At 51.5% G+C, this 7500-nt stretch overlaps 3 non-coding genes across 3 annotated transcripts in view; all 3 read left to right on the top strand.

Moving 5' to 3' along the window:
- The first annotated feature begins 4837 nt into the window (after positions 1-4837).
- On the top strand, positions 4838-6730 carry LOC126327449 (small subunit ribosomal RNA). The gene has a single exon (XR_007561265.1). It is a non-coding gene; the product is annotated as a small subunit ribosomal RNA (ribosomal RNA).
- A 362-nt stretch (positions 6731-7092) lies between these two features.
- Positions 7093-7247, top strand: LOC126327431 (5.8S ribosomal RNA). The gene has a single exon (XR_007561248.1). It is a non-coding gene; the product is annotated as a 5.8S ribosomal RNA (ribosomal RNA).
- A 188-nt stretch (positions 7248-7435) lies between these two features.
- The window catches only part of LOC126327406 (large subunit ribosomal RNA), a 4222-nt gene continuing 4157 nt past the window's right edge, over positions 7436-7500 (top strand). Inside the window, exon 1 of the ribosomal RNA XR_007561228.1 lies at positions 7436-7500. This exon is cut by the window's right edge and continues 4157 nt beyond it. This is a non-coding gene — a ribosomal RNA (large subunit ribosomal RNA).

Below are 7500 nucleotides of genomic sequence, written 5' to 3' on the forward strand. Positions count from 1 at the left end.
GTTGCAATCCACCCCTATATCTTGCGCCTCATGAAGAGTTATATCAAGTATGCCAAATTCCCGCTGTCCCTATACATGCAGTAAGTTCGTCGTGGGCGCTGGCCGGCAGGCCGCGAGACGTGACGCCCGGCGGCAAAGAGTGCTCCTCTGAGGATATAGATGTTCCGTTCCGCCGCACAATGGTGACGGTGACCGCTGCCTGCGGTGGCAACGCTGGGCACAGTCGATACTCGCCGTGTGGTGGAAGGTAAACATTATGCGGTACATCAGTACTTTCCTAATAGTTCGGTCGTCTCACGGCACTGCTTAGTAAATGATGCAAGGCCAAATATAGATGATTTATGCGAATGTCCCTATACGTGCTGTAAGACTGGGCACACAACGTGAATCGCACGTCAGCCAGACACTCGAACATGCACCACTCTCGGCCTGCAACGGAGACACACAATACGTAAACATCTGGAATGCGACAATGTCGAGTGCATCCTCTCTGCCACATTGCACCGTCGACACTATGATAACCAGAGCAGTAGGTCCACCTATAAAAGCACAATACCCCACTCCTCCGACAACTACCATTGCTCAGATAAATCAACACCACCAACACACATCCTACACACACTAGATCGCGTGTTCATCCCCCGCCCTCGTGTTATACCACATGAAAAATTGCAGAAGTGAGAGACACACATCCGCCAGCCTCTTGCTACAAGCATCGAACCGACGTGACGTATCTGACGGTGACTCAGGCATCCGTGTACTGCCACCACTATCCACCCCCCCCCCTCTCTCTCTGCCCCCTTCCCACACAATACCAAATTTAACCAACTTTATCGCTTAACCTAACTGTGGCTGTACCAGTTTATCGCTTAACCTAACTGTGGCTGTACCAGTTTATCGCTTAACCTAACTGTGGCTGTACCAGTTTATCGCTTAACCTAACTGTGGCTGTACCAGTTTATCGCTTAACCTAACTGTGGCTGTACCAGTTTATCGCTTAACCTAACTGTGGCTGTACCAGTTTATCGCTTAACCTAACTGTGGCTGTACCAGTTTATCGCTTAACCTAACTGTGGCTGTACCAGTTTATCGCTTAACCTAACTGTGGCTGTACCAGTTTATCGCTTAACCTAACTGTGGCTGTACCAGTTTATCGCTTAACCTAACTGTGGCTGTACCAGTTTATCGCTTAACCTAACTGTGGCTGTACCAGATTATCGCTTAACCTAACTGTGGCTGTACCAGATTATCGCTTAACCTAACTGTGGCTGTACCAGATTATCGCTTAACCTAACTGTGGCTGTACCAGATTATCGCTTAACCTAACTGTGGCTGTACCAGATTATCGCTTAACCTAACTGTGGCTGTACCAGATTATCGCTTAACCTAACTCAATTTGTCCCTTAACCTAACTCAATTTGTCCCTTAACCTAACTCAAGTTGTCCCTTAACCTAACTCAATTTGTCCCTTAACCTAACTCAATTTGTCCCTTAACCTAACTCAATTTGTCCCTTAACCTAACTCAAGTTGTCCCTTAACCTAACTCAAGTTGTCCCTTAACCTAACTCAAGTTGTCCCTTAACCTAACTCAAGTTGTCCCTTAACCTAACTCAATTTGTCCCTTAACCTAACTCAATTTGTCCCTTAACCTAACTCAATTTGTCCCTTAACCTAACTCAATTTGTCCCTTAACCTAACTCAATTTGTCCCTTAACCTAACTCAAGTTGTCCCTTAACCTAACTCAAGTTGTCCCTTAACCTAACTCAAGTTGTCCCTTAACCTAACTCAAGTTGTCCCTTAACCTAACTCAAGTTGTCCCTTAACCTAACTCAAGTTGTCCCTTAACCTAACTCAATTTGTCCCTTAACCTAACTCAAGTTGTCCCTTAACCTAACTCAATTTGTCCCTTAACCTAACTCAATTTGTCCCTTAACCTAACTCAATTTGTCCCTTAACCTAACTCAATTTGTCCCTTAACCTAACTCAATTTGTCCCTTAACCTAACTCAATTTGTCCCTTAACCTAACTCAAGTTGTCCCTTAACCTAACTCAAGTTGTCCCTTAACCTAACTCAAGTTGTCCCTTAACCTAACTCAAGTTGTCCCTTAACCTAACTCAAGTTGTCCCTTAACCTAACTCAATTTGTCCCTTAACCTAACTCAATTTGTCCCTTAACCTAACTCAATTTGTCCCTTAACCTAACTCAATTTGTCCCTTAACCTAACTCAATTTGTCCCTTAACCTAACTCAAGTTGTCCCTTAACCTAACTCAAGTTGTCCCTTAACCTAACTCAAGTTGTCCCTTAACCTAACTCAAGTTGTCCCTTAACCTAACTCAAGTTGTCCCTTAACCTAACTCAAGTTGTCCCTTAACCTAACTCAATTTGTCCCTTAACCTAACTCAAGTTGTCCCTTAACCTAACTCAAGTTGTCCCTTAACCTAACTCAATTTGTCCCTTAACCTAACTCAATTTGTCCCTTAACCTAACTCAATTTGTCCCTTAACCTAACTCAATTTGTCCCTTAACCTAACTCAATTTGTCCCTTAACCTAACTCAAGTTGTCCCTTAACCTAACTCAAGTTGTCCCTTAACCTAACTCAAGTTGTCCCTTAACCTAACTCAAGTTGTCCCTTAACCTAACCCACGTTGTCCCTTAACCTAACCCACGTTGTCCCTTAACCTAACCCACGTTGTCCCTTAACCTAACCCACGTTGTCCCTTAACCTAACCCACGTTGTCCCTTAACCTAACCCACGTTGTCCCTTAACCTAACCCACGTTGTCCCTTAACCTAACCCACGTTGTCCCTTAACCTAACCCACGTTGTCCCTTAACCTAACCCACGTTGTCCCTTAACCTAACCCACGTTGTCCCTTAACCTAACCCACGTTGTCCCTTAACCTAACCCACATTGTCCCTTAACCTAACCCACGTTGTCCCTTAACCTAACCCACGTTGTCCCTTAACCTAACCCACGTTGTCCCTTAACCTAACCCACGTTGTCCCTTTGCCTAACATAGTTCACTGCTCGGAATCTCTGGTGTCGTTGTTATCCTCATGTAGATGTCTTGCGAGTGTTGCTTACTTTCCACATATTCCTGCTATCCACTGTCAATTGTACTGCAATAGACCTATATCGCCGACCCCCCCCCTCCCCCCCCTCTGTCCCCCTCTGTCCCCCTCTTTGTGTCTCTGTCCTCTCAAGCTGGTCGGTCTGGCGTTTGAGTGTTAAATGAGCCTCGCAGCTGTTCAGTTGCATTCAGATGTCGACGCCCTCAGTGTACGTCGTGGTATGGTCTGTGTCCATTGTCCGCTGATGTCGTACGCGTAACCCACACGCTGTACCGATCATCGGTCGTTACGTACAGAGTGAAGTAGTGTGATACGTGTGACCGTACGCTGGCTGTGCCCAACGGTGTCGAATCTCAATTTCCATATGTTGTGCTTGATGCTACTTGTCTCGTCTCCCAATAACAGCTAGGTTGCACTGTGGTACGCCGTAGAGGCGTGTGGGAGGAACGTACGAACGCATTGTATGTCACCCTGGGTCGCTGGGGGTGGTGGTGCGGTGAGTCAGGTCAGGTCAGGTCAGCGTGAGCCGTCTGATGTAGTGACGCGTGTATTCCGACTTTGTCGTATTGCCTCACACAAAGTGCTACCCTGGTGGACCGCGTTCCATATCTGGGACATGCCGCAGATGCCGGTTGACAGTGGATCGCGGAAGGTACATCGCATACGTGCGCGGGCCACCTTCCACGTGTTCTCTTCTGCACATGTCGCAGTGTGTATGTGGTCTGATGTAGCGTGTCGTGACACATGACATCCTGGCATGCAAGAATTGTTGAATTCGCAAATGTAGGTGGACATCTACGTTTACTGCCCAAGATACGCAAATGAACTGGAAATCCGTTGTTGAGCGGTTGTTCACGCTGGAGGTGAATCTGTGATGGCGACGATCGGTACAGCTATTAACCGGTTGTTTCAGCGGTACCCGCCACATCCACACGCGTGACTAGGCCCATGTGGGTATGAAGCGATACGCGGCGGTGGCTTGGTGGGACTGTTCCCGGCCGGTGAAGGGGGGCCGCCCGGCGTGTTGGCCGCGCGCTGCGTGGGCGCACGCGCAACAGGCGGCTGGTGGGGGGCGCCGAGTGGCAGGAGCGCCAGCCGACGGGCCCGGCAGGCGGCGCAGCTACGCTGCGGCGCACCCTGCACGCGGCGCCTGGCGGCCAAAGTTGGTTCAGCCGAGCCCGGTGCGAAGCGCGGTGGACATCTGCAGTGTGCTGGTCTGATTGAGGACTGTGTGCGTTGAGGATGCGCCGCCGCCTGGCACTCGGCGCCGCGACGCCGTCTGCTGCTCGGTCGCCCCAGCGGTTCTCGCAGGTGGTTTGTATCGCAGTTGTGCGGACGTGTTGGCGCGTGCGCTGTGCTGGGAGAGTTCGCTTCTGCACCCAAGTGGGGCTTTGCCCTTGTGTGGCGCTGGCGTTGGAGCTGCCGGTCACCATAGGTGGCGCGTGTTGTCTCCCGCCGGCAATGCCACGACAGCACGCTCCCGGGCCTCTGTCGGCAGCGGCAAGCTCAGTTGGGAGCAAGGGTGTTCGCACTAAAACCGTCTACTCGCCTAACTCCGGGCGATTGCGCCTCTCTCGAAACCGACCAAGTACCTAGGACGGCGCTGCGCGCCGCCGGGACCTGAGAGGGTTTCGAGGTGTATCGTGCAGGGGAGCTCGGCCTCCTCCTGTTTGCAGAATAATTGAGCGGACGCTTGCGTGTTCGCGCGGGCCCCCGGGACACACTCCCGGGCGGCCGGCTGCTCAGCTCTAGTTGACGCAGCTCCCTGGTTGATCCTGCCAGTAGTCATATGCTTGTCTCAAAGATTAAGCCATGCATGTCTCAGTACAAGCCGCATTAAGGTGAAACCGCGAATGGCTCATTAAATCAGTTATGGTTCCTTAGATCGTACCCACGTTACTTGGATAACTGTGGTAATTCTAGAGCTAATACATGCAAACAGAGTCCCGACCAGAGATGGAAGGGACGCTTTTATTAGATCAAAACCAATCGGATTGGCTTGTCTGGTCCGTTTGCCTTGGTGACTCTGAATAACTTTGGGCTGATCGCACGGTCCTCGTACCGGCGACGCATCTTTCAAATGTCTGCCTTATCAACTGTCGATGGTAGGTTCTGCGCCTACCATGGTTGTAACGGGTAACGGGGAATCAGGGTTCGATTCCGGAGAGGGAGCCTGAGAAACGGCTACCACATCCAAGGAAGGCAGCAGGCGCGCAAATTACCCACTCCCGGCACGGGGAGGTAGTGACGAAAAATAACGATACGGGACTCATCCGAGGCCCCGTAATCGGAATGAGTACACTTTAAATCCTTTAACGAGTATCTATTGGAGGGCAAGTCTGGTGCCAGCAGCCGCGGTAATTCCAGCTCCAATAGCGTATATTAAAGTTGTTGCGGTTAAAAAGCTCGTAGTTGGATTTGTGTCCCACGCTGTTGGTTCACCGCCCGTCGGTGTTTAACTGGCATGTATCGTGGGACGTCCTGCCGGTGGGGCGAGCCGAAGGGGTGCTTTCGCGTCCCGAGGCGGACCCCGTTTAAATCCTACCAGGGTGCTCTTTGTTGAGTGTCTCGGTGGGCCGGCACGTTTACTTTGAACAAATTAGAGTGCTTAAAGCAGGCAAGCCCGCCTGAATACTGTGTGCATGGAATAATGGAATAGGACCTCGGTTCTATTTTGTTGGTTTTCGGAACCCGAGGTAATGATTAATAGGGACAGGCGGGGGCATTCGTATTGCGACGTTAGAGGTGAAATTCTTGGATCGTCGCAAGACGAACAGAAGCGAAAGCATTTGCCAAGTATGTTTTCATTAATCAAGAACGAAAGTTAGAGGTTCGAAGGCGATCAGATACCGCCCTAGTTCTAACCATAAACGATGCCAGCCAGCGATCCGCCGCAGTTCCTCCGATGACTCGGCGGGCAGCCTCCGGGAAACCAAAGCTTTTGGGTTCCGGGGGAAGTATGGTTGCAAAGCTGAAACTTAAAGGAATTGACGGAAGGGCACCACCAGGAGTGGAGCCTGCGGCTTAATTTGACTCAACACGGGAAACCTCACCAGGCCCGGACACCGGAAGGATTGACAGATTGATAGCTCTTTCTTGATTCGGTGGGTGGTGGTGCATGGCCGTTCTTAGTTGGTGGAGCGATTTGTCTGGTTAATTCCGATAACGAACGAGACTCTAGCCTGCTAACTAGTCGCGTGACATCCTTCGTGCTGTCAGCGATTACTTTTCTTCTTAGAGGGACAGGCGGCTTCTAGCCGCACGAGATTGAGCAATAACAGGTCTGTGATGCCCTTAGATGTTCTGGGCCGCACGCGCGCTACACTGAAGGAATCAGCGTGTCTTCCTAGGCCGAAAGGTCGGGGTAACCCGCTGAACCTCCTTCGTGCTAGGGATTGGGGCTTGCAATTGTTCCCCATGAACGAGGAATTCCCAGTAAGCGCGAGTCATAAGCTCGCGTTGATTACGTCCCTGCCCTTTGTACACACCGCCCGTCGCTACTACCGATTGAATGATTTAGTGAGGTCTTCGGACTGGTACGCGGCATCGACTCTGTCGTTGCCGATGCTACCGGAAAGATGACCAAACTTGATCATTTAGAGGAAGTAAAAGTCGTAACAAGGTTTCCGTAGGTGAACCTGCGGAAGGATCATTACCGACTAGACTGCATGTCTTTCGATGTGCGTGTCGTGTCGCGCAACACGCTACCTGTACGGCAGTGGCCGTGCGCCGCGTGCGGAACCACGCGTGCCTCTCAAAACTAGCGGAAGTGTTGTTGTTGTGTGGTACGAGCGCTGAAGCTCTGGAGCGGCTGGCCTGCGGTACCTGGCGCCTGGCGCCGGTTTTGAATGACGTTCGCCCGAGTGCCTGTCCGCTCCGGTGTGGAGCCGTACGACGCCCATCGGCTGTGAGGCCGTTGGACACAAAAAAAATAGTGGAACAGGGGCCGTCAGACGCCTCAGTCCCGCAAATGCTACTGTCTTGAAAGAGACAGTGGGAGACTGAAAAGGAAAAGATCACCCAGGACGGTGGATCACTCGGCTCGTGGGTCGATGAAGAACGCAGCAAATTGCGCGTCGACATGTGAACTGCAGGACACATGAACATCGACGTTTCGAACGCACATTGCGGTCCATGGATTCCGTTCCCGGGCCACGTCTGGCTGAGGGTCGGCTACGTATACTGAAGCGCGCGGCGTTTGTCCCGCTTCGGAGACGTGGGAGTGTCGTGGTCGCCTGTGTGGCCGGCCGCGTCTCCTTAAACGTGCGATGCGCGCCCGTCGCCTGGCGGTTCGCATACCGGTACTTTCTCGGTAGCGTGCACAGCCGGCTGGCGGTGTGGCGTGCGACACCTCGTACAACGACCTCAGAGCAGGCGAGACTACCCGCTGAATTTAAGCATATTACTAAGCGGAGGAAAAGAAAC

This window comes from Schistocerca gregaria, unplaced genomic scaffold (assembly GCF_023897955.1).
Source record: "Schistocerca gregaria isolate iqSchGreg1 unplaced genomic scaffold, iqSchGreg1.2 ptg001048l, whole genome shotgun sequence".
NCBI lineage: Eukaryota > Metazoa > Arthropoda > Insecta > Orthoptera > Acrididae > Schistocerca > Schistocerca gregaria.